Below are 16,549 nucleotides of genomic sequence, written 5' to 3'. Positions count from 1 at the left end.
ACTCTAGAATGACAGGTCTAAATAAAATGGAGAAACTAAACTTCTAATTTTTTTTTTTTCAATGAAACATAAAGGGTAATTTGTTTCCATCAGAAGATAATATTATCTATCCTTCAAGGCTGAGTGGATGTAATTGCCCATCATATAAATCTCTTGACAAATAGTGCCCTTAGGCAGTGTGACTCTAATAATTGTTCAATTACAGACTTTTAGCTTTTCAAATGGCCAGAGTCATTATTATGCACCTTGTTAATAGAAATAAAGGCATAGTTTAAATGTGTTAGAAAAATATTATTCTTTTGAAGATCAGTTCATCTTTACGTTGAATGTCTTTTCTAATTACCTGTGGTTTTTTAATAATCATGATTGAATTTCATTTATAAATAATTGCACACTGATCTGATTGTTTGCTGGAAAAGGAGACATTTAGTATTTGAAAATAGAAATTTCAAGTAAGTTAGGCATATATTTACCTTTTTGCAAAATTATGATCATTCTACCTATATAGTTTGAGGTATTTTTAATGTGTATCTAACATCAAATTTATTCCCTAAGCCAATGCAATCATCAAAACAGTTAAGTATTACACTACTGATGTTCTGGGCCTCAATTCTTGATTCTTAGTCAGGAAATTTACAGGCACTGAAAATAGGCTGAAATTAGGCTGAAATTGATGATGCAACAATTCTTACAGTTTAAGAAAATTTGTGGAAGACACAGGCAGTTGTTGAAGGTGAAATGGAAAATGACAACTATTCTTTACCATGTTGTTCCTCTTCTAGTACAGCATAACAGTGTGAGGGATGGGGGAAAAGCTAGAACTCTCTTGCTCTGAGAAAATTTGCTTACAGAAGCCAGGATGCTCAGTCTTATCCAAATTGCCAAGCACAGTCAAACGGTGGCTAAGATATTTCACTCCCTGCACATACCAGTCAGCCTCAGTGTCATTCATCGTATTTCACAATTAATTGCAACCTGTTACTGTGTGAGATCACCATAAATATATATATATTGAAAAGTATCTTTTGTCAAATGAAAGAAAATGGTTTACCACTGGGAGAACTCAGAGTCTGGTTTCATCTGTAAATACCTATCGCTTACCTTATCCCGTGCCTTTCAAGTTTTCCCATCTATTTCATTAGCACATAGTCAAAACAGTGGGTTTCTGTATGAATACACTGGAGTCCCAATGTTCTTTTTGATGTTATCACTACTTAAATAGGTTTATCTGAGAGAAAATTGAGAAATTGTTTCCTAATAGTGTCTATTGTCAATGTATTAAAAACATCTAGATCTCATCTGTTGTGAGACTTACTGAAGCTTAGTTGTACGGGGATCTGAATGGAACTAAAGTTTTTAATTACATTTGCATAAGATTTGAGCCTGATACAGCGAATTTGTTCATGCAGACAGAAACTAAAATAAAACATTGGCATGAACCTTTGCAAAACAGAATGCACCACCACGCTGGTTAGGTCACAGGCTGGGTAGCTACTGTGTAGCTACTGCTGGTGTAGTCCTAATCTAGGTTTAGGGGAATACCTTCTTCCCAAGGTCAGCATGCATGAGAAATAACAATATTGGGTGATAACTAGCTCCTGAGGCTGCATTTATATTTCTTAATAAACTGGTGTGGAAGGCTTCCACAAGAGCATGATCTTAAAGCAAGCTAGCTGGTGTTGGTAGCACAGGACCCGCTTTTTAAAACAAGCAACCATAGAGGCAGGTTAAGAGTTAAGAGTAAATCTGCTCACAGCTGGAAATGCAGCACTGGAAGCTGTGTATAATATTAGAGCTGGCTTTAAAAGATGCGAGATCTGCTTTGAAACAGGGTGATATTTCTGTGTAATTTACAGACTTTTTTGAAATCAATACAGCCATCTCAACTTCATCTAACATTCATAATTTTGCATTTTGGACATATTTTCAAAATTATCTCCTAACTCTTTTGTAATAATTCGCATTGATTGCATGCACTTGATCAGAGTCAAAGCAATAAAGTGCAGACTTCAGTGCTGCTACAGTCAGCATATACAGTAATTATAGCTTCATCTGCTTTTTTGCTTTAAAGACACATTTTACTTTGGAAATTAGAATTTTTTGAGCTGTCTTGAACTTGGAGAACTCCTTAAAATTAGATATAGGACTGAGGAGTTCCACACCAGCAAAATTATGAGATGCTAAAAAATGGTGTTTCATGGGTGGGTGTGTATTTTCCAACATGTTACAAAAGCATTTGTACAGTTGTCCTTGCCTGTTTAACTTCTGAACGTAGCGCGTGATTCGAGTTTTCCCATATGTAAGAGACATTTATGGGGATGGTAGAATTTGTTTTTTAGACTCTGGACATAGTGCATGTTTTATCCCTTATTATTTGTCTATATCATTTGATAAGGACAAAGTTTGAGTCTGTGTCTTGTCCAGAACCTTTGAATGTGATTCTGTCTTTGCAGAGCCCAAGGATTAAGATTAGACAACCCTTCTACAGGGTTGCAGGAGATGATGATGTTTGGCTATAGCTGTTCACATCCATGTCAGTGCCTCAATTGCCTGGAAGTTTGTGTGTGTATGAGTGGCCTATCAGTGATGACAAAAGCACTTTAACTTGCTAAATATCAAAGAGTGCTTTCAGGTTCTTACATGACCTGTCTAAAAACTGCTGTAGTACCAGTGAGAATTTGAATTCATCTGTGTATAAAATTTGAGCCTAAACATTACCCATTTCTATTTCCTCTCAAGCCCAACAGATATTTACAATAATTTTCATGTAAATGCCTAATTATGAATATGATTGCATTTCAGAAAAGGTTTCAATGAATCTTTCCACCATTTTTTCCTGTGTACATCAACAGGAAGGTCAATAACCATGAAAACACACACAGTGTGGCTGTTCCATGGTACAACTCAGATGTTGGCATCCTTTTTTCTCTGCAGATCCTAGCGGGAGCTGTACTGATGATAGCATAGCTGACTTTTGGTCCTTTGCTCAGTAAAATCTGCAGTGAACTGAAACTGTCTGATTATCTGAATGCTTTGTCTTTGACATATATTTTGTTATGAGAAATTTGTACATCTGTGTGCATCTGCTGTGTCTGAGAATCACTACAGCATGGCACTCGTTCCTCGGGAGATCTAAGCCTGATGACCTCATAGAAAACATCGCCACTACAAAAGACATGTTGTCCTTTCATGCCACCTGATCCTCTTTGTCAGTCACTTGTGCCCTGAGGATGTTTTTGTACGTTGTCATGTTGGAACTGACTTCATAGTGCTTCTTCTATAAAGCAATTTTTACATTACAGGAATAACTGTAACATGTAAGGTTTTTCACAGCAGAAGGAGGTCCAAGAACATGGTTTAAAATGGCAGGTGTGTTCTGACATTATCAGGATACTGGAGTAATTATGTAGTTTATGCAGTTAGGTTTTTAAAGCTGGGAAATTGTTATTAACTGTGAGGAAAGAAACAGGAGTGAAATGCTAGGCACTTACTCTGTCATCAAGATATATTGAAAAGAACAAAAAAAGGTAAATACAGCTGTTCTCTTGTGAACTGCTGACTTGAGAAAACAATGGGAAGTTACAGTTGAAGAGTTGTAAGAATATTGGTAGAAACCAAGCAAGTTTACACCAGGCTGAGGAACGTATGGATGGCTTTGAAAAGTAGTATCATATGGCATTTAGCTGTTCCTTTAGCTAAATTTCACAGTGTACCAATGTGCCTGCAAACATCACAGTTCTGTGTTTGCTGGAACTGAAACTTTATCAGTTCAGAAAATTGTCTCTGAATACTGTTATTACTTCCATTTTAAACATCTCATTTAAAAGACACTAATAACAGTCAGCATTTGAAATCACCCATTCTGTGGTTATTGTGTTTAAATCATATATTAAGTATCAACATGCGACATCACTTAAACATACGATTATTGTATTCTACTACAGACTTCCTAGTGGTCCTCAGGGCTTGCCTGAAGGTAACTTTGCTGGATATGCTAAGTTGTTATAATACTGTGTGTGGTTTGTTGTTGTTGTGGGTTTTTTGTTTTGCTTTGTTGGGTTTTTTTTCAATAGTTCCAGAATTCCAGTGCTGGGTCATCACATCTGAGTTCTGTGGTAGAAGTGTATTATTAATGCCACCAGACCTTGGAGAACAGAGAATCAGCAAATGCTACCTGACCCTCATTACCTTAAATGTGACAGGGACTTAAGCCAACCCAGTCCTTCACAGGCCAAGAGCAGTTAGTGCTGAGTGGAGTACCTGTATCTGTGGTTGCACTAGGGTGCTACCATCACCTTTTTCTCTTTTCTACTTTCAGTCTTAGTTTACTCTCCAGTACAAGGATGATGCTGTGCACATGTCTGTGTGCTACCTACCCCTAAGGAAGCTTTGCAAGTCACTTTAAGCTTGACATCTCACAGTAGCTTATTCAGGCAAGAAGCAACCTGCAGTCTTCTGTGCTGGATACTCTCCAAAGCCTGCTGTGTTGAGGACTGAGTTTGTGGTGCTCTGCACTTTTAGAAGCAATGGAGGGGCAAGTCCCTGAATGACCAAGTTGGGAGCTTGAATAAAGGTGAATCTGAGAAGCACCCCACAGTAAATATGGACATATAATCCAGCAGAGAAGTGGTTTATTTGATATCTTATTGCCCTATGGGGCTGCTTTATACTCTTGAGTCTATTTCTTGTAACTTTTAAAGCATGTTGCTTTTGTACTGTCCTTCCTACAACTCATTCTAAAGCATCTCTCTAAGAATTCAGAGAAATTTGTTCCCCAAAATGAAAAAAAAGGATATAATAAAAACCTCTTGTTTGGAACCTTATTCTGAAACACATTGCTCATTGTGCTCATGTCTCAGTACTTGCTTCCTTCTCTCCTGCACAGTGATATTTTATAGTACTAATTATATTATCCCAGATTGTTCCTTTTAATTGTGATATGCTGTTGAGTTGCATCTCATTTGTGAATGGCTTTCACAAAATGTTGTTATACCTGCACTTGCTGCAGTCCACTTTTGGCTTTTACTATATATCAAAATCTCTTTTTCCAAACTGCAGAGAAAGGCAGGTTTGCTTCACACTATTCCTTGTTGCCTTGTACAGAACCATGTGCAAGAAAGCAGCAGATTTTGACCTTTAGATAGCCAGTGTGACACATACACCTTTAGGGTTCTATGAAGCTGTGTTCCACATGGCAGGTCTCCATGCACAGTATATGCTTTTTAAAGCCAGAGTGCAGAGTATGAAGACAGATAAAGAACTGGATTTTAAAATGGTAGGGACAATATACTTGAGAGTGGACTAATTTGGTATGTTTAAGTGCAGAGAGAATTCATGTATTCTCTTAGGACTTACTTGTTAGCCCTCTTTCTAACCTATAGAAATGACTCAGGCAGTGGAATCTAAACATGAAACAGCAAATCTGCTGATTATCCCAAGTTTGAGGGAGTAATGAATGCAAAGTTTACCAAAGGTGAGATGCAGAAGAACTGTGAATTGCCTTTTAATTAGGCTTGTGAGGTTTCAAAATACGACCATTGGTTAATGAGAAGTGATATAGTGTACAAAAATAATAAACAGGTACTCCAAGAATGGCAAAAGAAGTCTGAATGGGGCCTGCAGGATAGGGAAAACTTTTTCTTTGTGTGCATCTAATGACTTGCTGGGAGTTTGCTTTTTTTAAAAAAAAATATATATTTTTTTAAATACTTGACATGCTTCAGTGCTTAAACAAAATTTCAGTTATATTTTCAAACATCATCTAGGCCCCTAGTCATCAGCATCTAAATCTTTCTGAAAGTCATTTAGTACCTAGAGGATTTTCTGCACACCACATAGTGTGGCTCAGAGGTATCCCAGGCAGAACAGGAGTATGGGGGCAGTGCTTGGGTTAATCTAATTCACTCTGATGAGAAACACTGTGGTATCACAGTTGGGGTGTACATTTACCATAGCCCTGACTTTAGGCTTAGCTTGGCTACCTACCCAGCCTTGCACCATGTTGCTAAGACATATTTTTAAGTAAATCAAGGTGGAATCTGAAACCCAAAGGTATTTTTGAGCAGCTCACTTTTAAACCAGCTGGGCAAAATCACAGAATCATATCACAGACTAGTTTGCATTAGCAGGACCTCAAAGCCCATCTAGTCCCACCCCCTGCCATGGGCAGGGACACCCTCCACTAGCCCAGGTTGCCTGAAGCTCCATCCAACCTGGCCTTGAACACTTGACATTAAAGACATAAGATATTTTTTGTGTCATTTGAAACAACTCTAATCAAGATCTTATTTTTGAATATTCAAAATGCTGTTAGAAACTATTGGGCCAAAGCTTAGGTTGACATAACTGTTCGGTGAACATGCTCCAGTATATGCTACATCTTCAGCTGATGATTTTTAAAATGTTTTAATTCTGTATTTCATTTTTTCAATGTAATTACTGTCTGTGAAAGTACTTTGATGGATCTGAATGCAAGTTCTGTACTATTGCATGGATTTGTGAGTAGCAGTATAGTAAGTGCATATTTGTGCTGTCATGCTGGAATTAGTTATTGTATGTGTTGAGCAGCATCTGCCATGAGGAGTAGGATGAGTTTGTATGAATATGAGGCAGGACACAGTGCATAAGTGTTGTGAGTCAAGGATGAGGAACACTGAGGTTGTGATCAGAAGCTCACTGAAGAACTGTCTACCACAGTCTGAAATTTTTCGTATCTAATTACCACTAGGATTTTGGAGCATTTTATCAATTGTCTTCATAGTTTTTAGAAGAAAGCTGGTAGTTTTGTTTCAACAGCCTTGCTGACTGATTTGAACTAATACAGGTGACATGTCCTACATGGTTTGTTCTGCTAGTTCTGTTGTGTGAGTTCATCACTTCTCCAACAGTCTGACATTAGCAATGGAGAGTAATTTTAAGTTCTTACACCCCCCTCCCAAATTTGAGAAGAAAACATGTCAATATGTAAGTTTAGGTGATTTCCACTTTCTTCATTGTCTACAATTTTAGACTATTTGGGCTTCCCTTGACTAACAAACAATATTTTTTAAAAAATAAAAATATTAGCATTTTCTAATGAATAAAAAGTGAAATACGTGGTATTGATGAGGTAGGTTTTAATGAACTGTATGTTAGCTGATCAAATTGCAGCCTGTAAGGAAATAAGAAAATTAGCAAGTTTGTATTCCCTTCCCTATGTCTGTCTTCCCTCTACACTACACAAGACAAAGGAACAAGCAAATAAAATCATAGACAAAAAAAACCCCATAATGCTAGCTCCAACTATCCTGCGTTCCTTCCACTATGCTATGTGCTGCTGGTGAAGAATTAGCTTCCTTTGCTGTAAGCTGGAGCAGCCCTTTCTGCCTTCATTGTCAACTCACCACCTTCAGGCCCCTCCTGAGTCTATAAATTGCTGTCTGGTCCATTTTCTGCATGGGAAAACTGGAATTTAAGGCAGTAGAAAATAATTTATTTATGAATTTCCTTATACCTGTCTGAAGTCTCATTCCTTCCTAAAGAAGACCAGGTAGCATCAATATTCTTGATGAGCCATATGGTAAAAGCAGATGATAATGTGGAATTCAGCTGGCAGTTGTTTTGAGTATACTGTTCTTCAGAACTGAACTACTAGTGGATACTTGTTCTATGTAATGAATGTAAAGAGCTAATATTAAGCTTTGAACTGAGTTACAGTGAGCATGTGGACATTTGTAATATCTTTTGCATAACTATGTTAAAAATAAAGCAAAGGAAAATACAAATGCCTGTTGACTACATATCTTGTATCATTGAACCGCAACACCAAAAAATAATTTAGCTAAATACTTCGTCATCAGGTTTCAACCTGACGCACATGAAAAAAATTAAATATGTTGTAATGTTGACTATTTTTGCAGTAAAAACAACCTAGCTATAACTTCATGATCTTTGAGTCTGTTCTCTGAGGCTGTCTCGTGTTCTGAGAACACATGAAATGGAGCAGTTTCATATGTTCACCAGTCCTTTGTCTTTTGACAAATAAGATTGAGAGATGTCATTTTCAGAAAAGATCTTTGAAACCAGCTCTCTTGAATGTGTATTTTCCTTCCTTAATTTCTTACAATTACATGCTCACTTATCTGATAATACACGCTTAGGAAACCTTATTCTGTTGGCTAGCACTACATTCACATTACGTGGATATTAATAGCAGCATAAAGCCATATGCATCATTATGAGAACTTCATCTTGGAAGCATCTTAAAAACCCTAACTTTATACACTGAGTGACTCCACAAATGTCTTATCAGAACATTTGAAGTTCAAATAGCCTCATTACCTCAGATACAAACACTTCAAGCTCGCAAATTAATGCTCTACACTATTAATTACTAGAAAACACATGCTATAATTTTGCTAAAAGTTGAACCATTCCAGCTTTATGTACACTTATGTTTGTTACAGAAATTATAGGGTTTTTTTAGCTAGACCTATAAGGATTTATGCACATGCACGCAAACACCACTAAATAAAAATTAATTCTAAACCCTATAAAATATGGGGAATTAGCTCAAGAGCTCAATTCTTTTAATTGCACAAAGTCCTCAAGGTTATGAGAACTGATATATGGTAGGATAATGGGATTGAACTTAGCTCCAGGAGGATGTTCCAAATCTCTTTGATACGATATTAAGATTAAGTTTAGGGACGTGTTAAAGATTAGGGTTGGAGACTGTAAAGTGACAATAGGTACATTTTGTTTCTGGATCTTGTAGGATTTAATGTGAAGATGGTTTAGGTGGGACTGAAAGGCTTATGGATAAGGTAAGAAACAGAAAATTTAGTTTTAGGGTACACTTAGTGTTAATGACAAAACAGGGACTAGTATTTGAGAAAGCAGTCTTCAAGCAGCTACGTTTATTCTTGGATTTCAGAGGAGTTACAAGTACAGAAGGATGCAGTAAATTGAGATCCTCAACCTCTGTTTCCCAAATCACCTTTAATTCTAGATGTAACCACAGTCTAGTGGATATATGTCTGCTTGAAGCTAAGCCTAAACTAGATTGCCCACCTCGTGCAAGCATTCATTCTAGTTCTGACTGCCTTTTGAGATATAGCAATAAATGTTTGTCCTCCGTAGTGAATTCAAACCTATTTCAAACTCTAGCCATAAGCATCACTCAGCTTTCTGAGAAATAACAATAATGTATATTTTACTGCTGACACACAGTCCACGCTAGTCCTGCAGCATTGTGAGATCGAGTAATAAATCAAGAGCTTCTGTTGTTTCTTTCCTCAGCTTTAGATCAAAGCCTTGTCCTAAGAATACCTTCTGGAATCAGTTGAAAGGGAAGATCACATAATACTTGTTCTGGCCTAAATATTAGGACAAAGATATGATGAAGTCTGGTGACAATGCTGATGGAAAGCTTGTAGTTCATGGTTAAAGATCCCTAAAGCTAAATTAAACTTTTCTTCAGATTCATTTTTGGGGTTAATGCTTGTAGTGTGTGGCAACTGGTCTTGGCTTACAGCTGGTTACATTAAAGATGAATAGACCTTTATCACCCAGGGATGTGGGGGAAAGGTTTGTTTTATATTTGCAGTGATATTAGGGTTTGAGGTGGAAAAGGTGAAGGACAAGAGTAATGGTAATGGACCTTAGGGCTAAGATCAAAGCAGCTGGTGCTGACATCAGTACGAGTTCTTGACAAGTTCTGGTGACTAAAAGTGGTCTATGGTTTAAGGCTTTGAATTATAGGGCAACAGATTTATCACTCTATCCTGCAAGGTCCACAAGCCTGGAATAATGCCTGTGGCTGGAACATGCTGCCTTAGTGCAAACCTAGGGTTAGGATTTAGAGTGAAGAACAAGAAATGGCCTAGAGCTTAGTTCAAGTCCAGTGTAAACCTTAGGTATCTATTTATTATCATCAAGGACTTCAGGGCCTAACCAGAAAGCTTGAGAAAAAGCTGCTGCTTTGGTAGGGTGTTTTGGTGTTGGGCTGGTGTCAGGACCAGGAGATACTGCAGATGCTGAATGTATTTTGATTCTAAAAATCCAAAAGTTTTGTTTGGGATTCTGAAAGTGCTGGGGTGAAATGCCAGCAGGAAAAACAGTTTACCAGTAGTTTCAGAGCAGGTGAGATTAGATTCAGAGTAAATCTCAGGTAATCTCAAGGCTCAGAAAGGCTTATTGGTTTTCCGTAAGGGAGAATACTGTTAACAGTGAAGGGTTATGGTAAGTTCTTGGTAAGTATGGTTTCCTAGGCTTGCCTGGGGGTGAAGGATTTTGTATTGTTTGGGACAAAGATGAAAGCTTATTGCTAAGTCATACAAGTCTTGTACAGTTAAGAAAAAGGCTAAGTGGCTTGGGTTTAGATCACTTAGAAGTTCCTGCTTTCATTTAGGATATGACCAGCTCTTGGGTTAGAATTTGGGACTCCAGGGACAGGAAAACTAAATAAGTGTTATATGCTTGCAAGATTCAGCAGATTGCAGTGTGAATCAGTGCTGAGAGGCAGAGATTGTCAGAAAAGACACCAAAACCGGGATAAACCAGGATTTATGTGTACAAAGTTAGAGGTATAAACTATCACATATTGAAACAAAGCCTCCTGTTAGGTCCTTTAATGGTCACGTTCTTTGTCAACCATGCACAGAAATTGCCTATGCATTAAATTACCATCTATAAAAAAAAAAATCACTGATTTATAAATTAGCACTGTAATAGATGATTCTGCTATAGTAACATTAATTAGAAAGTTAGTAACAATAACAGAAAACTAGAAATGGACAACAGAAGGAAGAAAGTTTCCAGTTTATTTGGTAAACTGGCAGACTTGGGTCCTTACAACTTCAAGTGGAAAGTTGTGATGAACTGAATTTATTTTTCATCTCTGGTTTTTGTCCTTTTCTAGCTAACAATATCCTTGATGTATCCATTACACATCTCTCACAAATACGGTGTGTATTGTTTGACTAGCTGCAATAATATGGCTGGATGAACTCTACATGCCAAAAGGAGAGAGAAACACATACAAAGATGCAGTGGTTGAGAGTGTAATTCCAAACATGTGAAAATAGAAATCACTTTTTAGTGACCTGCCAATCATTCTTCAGTCCTCCTAAGTACTCAAACTAAGATCTTTTTAACAACATATTTAACCCCCTTTATCTTTTTTTGTTTGCTTGTTTAGTGTTCTAAATTTTGTGTATTAATAGCTGATTTGACAGTTTTCTGTCAGGTATTGCTCCAGGAAGTGCAACCACTAGTCCTAAGGCTAAAGAGAAATTTTAGAGTTCACCAAAACATTTCATAAATGTCTTCTAGTTTTGCTGTGAAGTAAGTAATTTCAAAACATAAATTCCCCAAATCAATGTTAGTAAATTTAATATGTAAAGGATTGCTTAAAAAAGCATTTTTTATAAATGCCTTCCATTAGGTTTTGTACTCTAGGTTGATTAATTTTATGTTTACAAATACGTTATTAAGATTTAATCTACTAGTACCCAACTAGTGTACTGCTGTTACATACTTTTTTATTACTTAGGAAATACGTTTCATTACTTTTTAGAAATACTTTGAAAAATGTGACTATTGTAAAATAAACCATAATGATAAAATATCATACTTTGTATTAATAAACTAATATTTTGTGATAACTGATGGAATACAGTATAATTTTAAAAGTTGGCGTTTCTGTTGTCCTAATACAAAGCTCTATGGAGTAACTATATAGTTTTTTATTTATAACAGTAATAGTAATAATGATAACATATGACTAGTGGTATTCTTTAGTGGAGTATTTAATCATAAGATTACATCTCAGCTGAAGACTGTGGATTCCTATGCATGCCCAGTACCATGTATTTAAAAGATCATTTTAATCAGAACTCTTCTGTATTGTTTGGTTGAAGCTGTTGAAAATACATCCGCAATAACTACTTGGTAATGTAAGAGGCTGACAATCAAATATGAAATAGTGGAAGATTTTCCTTGGAGTTGTAAAGCTCAGCACTTCTGAAAAATTAGGCAATAATTTAGGAGCTAAGTGTTAGTGTGGTCTGCAGGTCACAATAGAAGTGTGGCAAGAATAAATAACACAGGCAAGAATATACAAGAAAGCATGAACTATGTGTAATTGGGTAATAACTGCTGGCATATTCAGCTGTGAATCATACTCAGCTGAGGGAGACTGACTGTAAAAAATATCAAACAGATGTAAAGTCATTTTTAAAATTCTAGAGAAGGAGCATTAATCCCAACACAGTGTAGTGAGGATTCCCGTATGACTACTTTGCATACAGCTCATCAAGCAAAAGCCGTATCTTCTCATAAAACGATAGTTTGTTCAGCCTCATATGTGATTCTTCTTTCAGCTGTGTCCAACAAGCTATTACTAAATACATTTAACTTGTAATGGTTTGTGCGAGGGAGAGGGAATGATTTTCCAATCAGTTGAGGAAGAAAGTTTTTGAAAAGTGTAGCGGATGGAAATGAGAAAAGATTGTTTTTATTCAGCCCTTGATGCGGCCGCTGTTGTCAGCAGATGCAGCTGTTCTGTGATCGCACTGCCTAGATGCTTCTACTGAGAGCAACATCCAGAGATTTTTCCGTATAAAACAAAAGCAGCTTCTTTTGCTTATTTATGGAAATGGGGAAAGGAGAATCCTGGGACGTATTTGGCTGTACAAGTCTAACGTGCCTATTTTTCAACTGAGCGGGTTTTTTTAATTTTTGTAGCAACATTCTTTTGCATTTGCTGTGCAATTTATAGAAGAGGAATTCGAGACAAACAGAAGTTGAATAATGTTTATGGGGTCAAGCAGCACCAAGTACAAGAATTACAAAAATTGTAGTTTGCTTGTAGCAAATAGTATGGTTGCATGTGCTGTCTTAATGATATTCCTGTTTCTCAGCTTCATTTGTTGTTGTTTGATCTTGGATATATATACCCTTGATGATTACTTTTTAATCCATATAAGGAGATGTTCAGTTCTTTATCATCTCACCTTTAGTAGCTGAAGAGAAATTATTATTTTTGGATATGATGTGATTGAGGGGAATTAGTACTGACCAGGAGTTTAGGATACTGAGCTTGCTTTCTCACCACCCAAAAGTCTGCAGATTAGCCTTTGGCAAGTGTCTTCCCCACTTTAGGTTTCATGTTTTCAGACTGATCTCCTTTCTTTTTTTTAAAAAACAACTGTTTTTTTCTTTGGTCTCTTGATTGCTCATGCTCTCTCACTGTCCACTGGAGGAGCAGGGATTTTTAATTGTACAAATAATTCTACAATTTACTAAAAGAAAGCATAGGATTTCATACTTTCAGGATAAACAAAGCCTCAGAAATACTTATCATGCTTATGAGATCAATGGCAGTGTAGCACTTTTGATAGCTTGATTCACTTGATTTGGATTTTCATTGTTTCTAATTTTTTATGTCTAGGTAGGCACACTTATAGTAATACTTTATAGTCCTTTGTCTTTCTGTTTTTCAAGTGACTTAACTAGCATGCCTTAATTGATCAGATGATGACTAAGCCATAAAGAACTTTGTCATGAATCATCCCAGTTGTTTTTTTTTTAATTGCACGTTGTTCATCTTGCCAGATTTGTTTGTTGTCATATTTAAATCATACTTAGATGACCCGTAGCTTTAATTACTGCAGCATATTATATTTTAGACAGAAGCAGTATTATCTGGAAAAGGATAGGACAGTAGACAACAAATTGTCTTCAAAGTAACACTGTTGTTATAATATCCCTTAACAGCTCCCTTCAGTATATTGTCCATCACTGAGTATAATGAACTCACTGTTTCCATCTACTGTTTAAAGTTTTTTCCCACACAAATGCTAGTGAAAAACAAATAGGAGAGAAGGAATGAAAGACCTGACGAGGAGGGAACATTCATAGTATCTTTCCTGAGAGAAAGAGGTAGTTTACAAAAGGAACTAACACAAGATAAGAATGACCTCTTGTCATCTTAAAAGTACAGCTTGGTAGAAAGCTGATTTCTCTGCTGTTCTGTCATGTTCTGATGCTTATCATTAACCCCCTGCAAGGTATTTGGTAGAAGCAAATCTTGTGTGTACCTCACAACCCTTTTCACTCAGAGTGATTACCAATCAAACACTCTTCACATGCCTATGCAAACTCATTTAGAAGGTCTCTTGAACAATTGAGTCAGCAGATCAAAATGGGATGAGTAATAATGCACTGGAGACTGGAATCTCATCTGTCCCCTGAAGAGGAAGCTGATAAGCAAGATCTCCTTTCCCACAAATGGTTAAGGTAATCTACTGTAAAATCCAGTATATTGCAATTAAGTAGAGCTTCTAAACTCTGGTTTACCCATACCTAAGTTCTAGCCTTTCTTTGAGATTTTGCTGATGGTGATTCTTGGCTGAATAATTAGTCTTATAGATGATGTTTGGAGAAATTAGAACCAGGATGAGTAGCTCATGATCTAGGAAAAAAAAAAAGGCAGATTATGAGTCACAGAGTTGAAGGGCGGAATTAAGAACAAATTGTGAAATGACATCTCTTTCTTCAACTGATTTGTCTGTACATATATCTGTAGGGGTAGGTTAAGAAATGTAGTTAAGAAATGTAGCTCACTCCTTAAGAGAAAAATAGATTGTCAGCTCTAAAAAATAAATGGATAAAAAATTAAGTCACTTGAGTAACAAGGATATAGAGCATAATGATAGGGCTACATTATGAAAACAGTCTTTTGAAGTTCTACTTTTGACGTGTTAGGTACAGATTTTTACTCTAGAGAAGGAAATGTAGTAGTCATCCCTTTGGTAAAATGTCATTCACTTAATTGATGGCCATTGTAGGGATGGGGGCTGAGACTAGAACAGAATAAAATAGCCTTGAGGAGCGTCCTTTAGCAACATATGCTCAGGACTTCTTTGCCTAAGGTTCATAAGGTTCAGAACACATATTAGTGCTGAGAAACTTGTATTACAACACAGCTGAAGAACCCACTAAAGTCTTCAGCAGTGCAAGCCAGTGTTGAAAAATGGCATGAGCAAAGCAACCAATGCATGTCAGTTATATCCCCCACACTCTCTAAATTGATTTGACTGACAGGAAGTGGTTATCATTTTATCTACTTAAACTTATAATGGATTTTAAACTGGCAGCTTTTAAAACCTTAGGAGCTTTCTTGGATCATGTTGTAATATGGATAAAACTTAGGAATCTTTAAGGATCTGTAACTTACAAGCAATGAACTCCATCCTGCTCCTCTGAAAAGGTCCACACTATCCATTGATCTGCCCAGATCAATGGATCACTGCTGAGAGCTCGTAACAAACCAGAACCGACTCCAGTGGCTCGAGGCAAAGTTAGTTCCACCTGTTGCAGGGTCTTTTTTGAGATTTAGAAGAGTTACTGTGCCTTTTGAACAACTGCAGCAAAGGCTAGTCGTGTGTTCACAGTGACAGTCCCTCACAGCGCGGACTTTTTTGGTTGGTTGGTTTTGGGTTTGGGGCGGGGGGGGATTGTCCTTTAAGGTTTAACTCCTAGATTCTGGCACTTGCAGTTTTACCTATAAAGCCAGTTACAGAGGGAAGAGGCAGTAATTTGCCATACAAATACATGATGTACTGTTGCAATCAGGTGATTAGGACCTAAATGAAGTATTTGTGCTTATAATTAATTGCTTTCTTGATTGATCATAGTCAGCATCGAGAGGAAATATTATAGAAATTATAATATGGTATAAGCCTAATAATAGAACTTCAGGCTTCAGTCAGAAAGAAGTAAGTAACCTGATAACTATGAAGGAGAATAGGCAAGAAAACAAGTTTATGTTTCTATTTTCTGCAGGTTTTTCAGTGGTACTTGATAATATACACTATGGTTTTAGTGAAAACTAGTGGTATATAAAAGGAAATTTTTCAATAAAAAATATCAACATAATCTTTACATGCTTTTCATGTACAGTTTGGTGGAGTATGAAAAGACATATTACATCCTTTCCTATGGGGAGTTGATCTTCCTTATGTGGATTGTACTCATCCTTAGCCATTGCTGAGTATCTCACAGGAGCATTGTGGCTGGTATTTCAAGCCCTAGAGAATTTGCAGTCATCCCATCATCATGAAAAGCTATTTTCTAGTGCTAACAGTCTGGATTTAGCATTGCACTGGACTCACCAGTTAGGTATAAAATTCTGATTTGCATTGCTTTTGCCAAAAATGAGGAGCATTTCCATGGCTGTTCTGCCTCATCAGCTTTCCTAACCATTGCGAGCACTCAGACATGGCAGTGTTTAGACTGTATTTATGTAAAATTTTTTTTCATGCATTTTTCATTGCATGTATTAGTCTGTTGTGGGGTTTTTGGAAGTTGTGTGTTTTGATTTATTGTTTTTTTAATTTTATTGTGGTATTCTGGGGACTTTGTGATAATGTTCTAGTATCACAGTGCCTAGCCAGCTTGAGTAGCACTCCTGAGATTTTTTTAAGACAACTGACTTCTATCTTCTCTGTGGTTTTATATGCCCCTGTAATGCAAATTAACACACAGGTGCTGTTAACTAGCATTC

The sequence above is a fragment of the Gallinula chloropus genome, assembly GCF_964237585.1.
Source record: "Gallinula chloropus genome assembly, chromosome: 11".
NCBI classification, from domain to species: domain Eukaryota; kingdom Metazoa; phylum Chordata; class Aves; order Gruiformes; family Rallidae; genus Gallinula; species Gallinula chloropus.
This window is presented reverse-complemented; position numbering follows the sequence as displayed.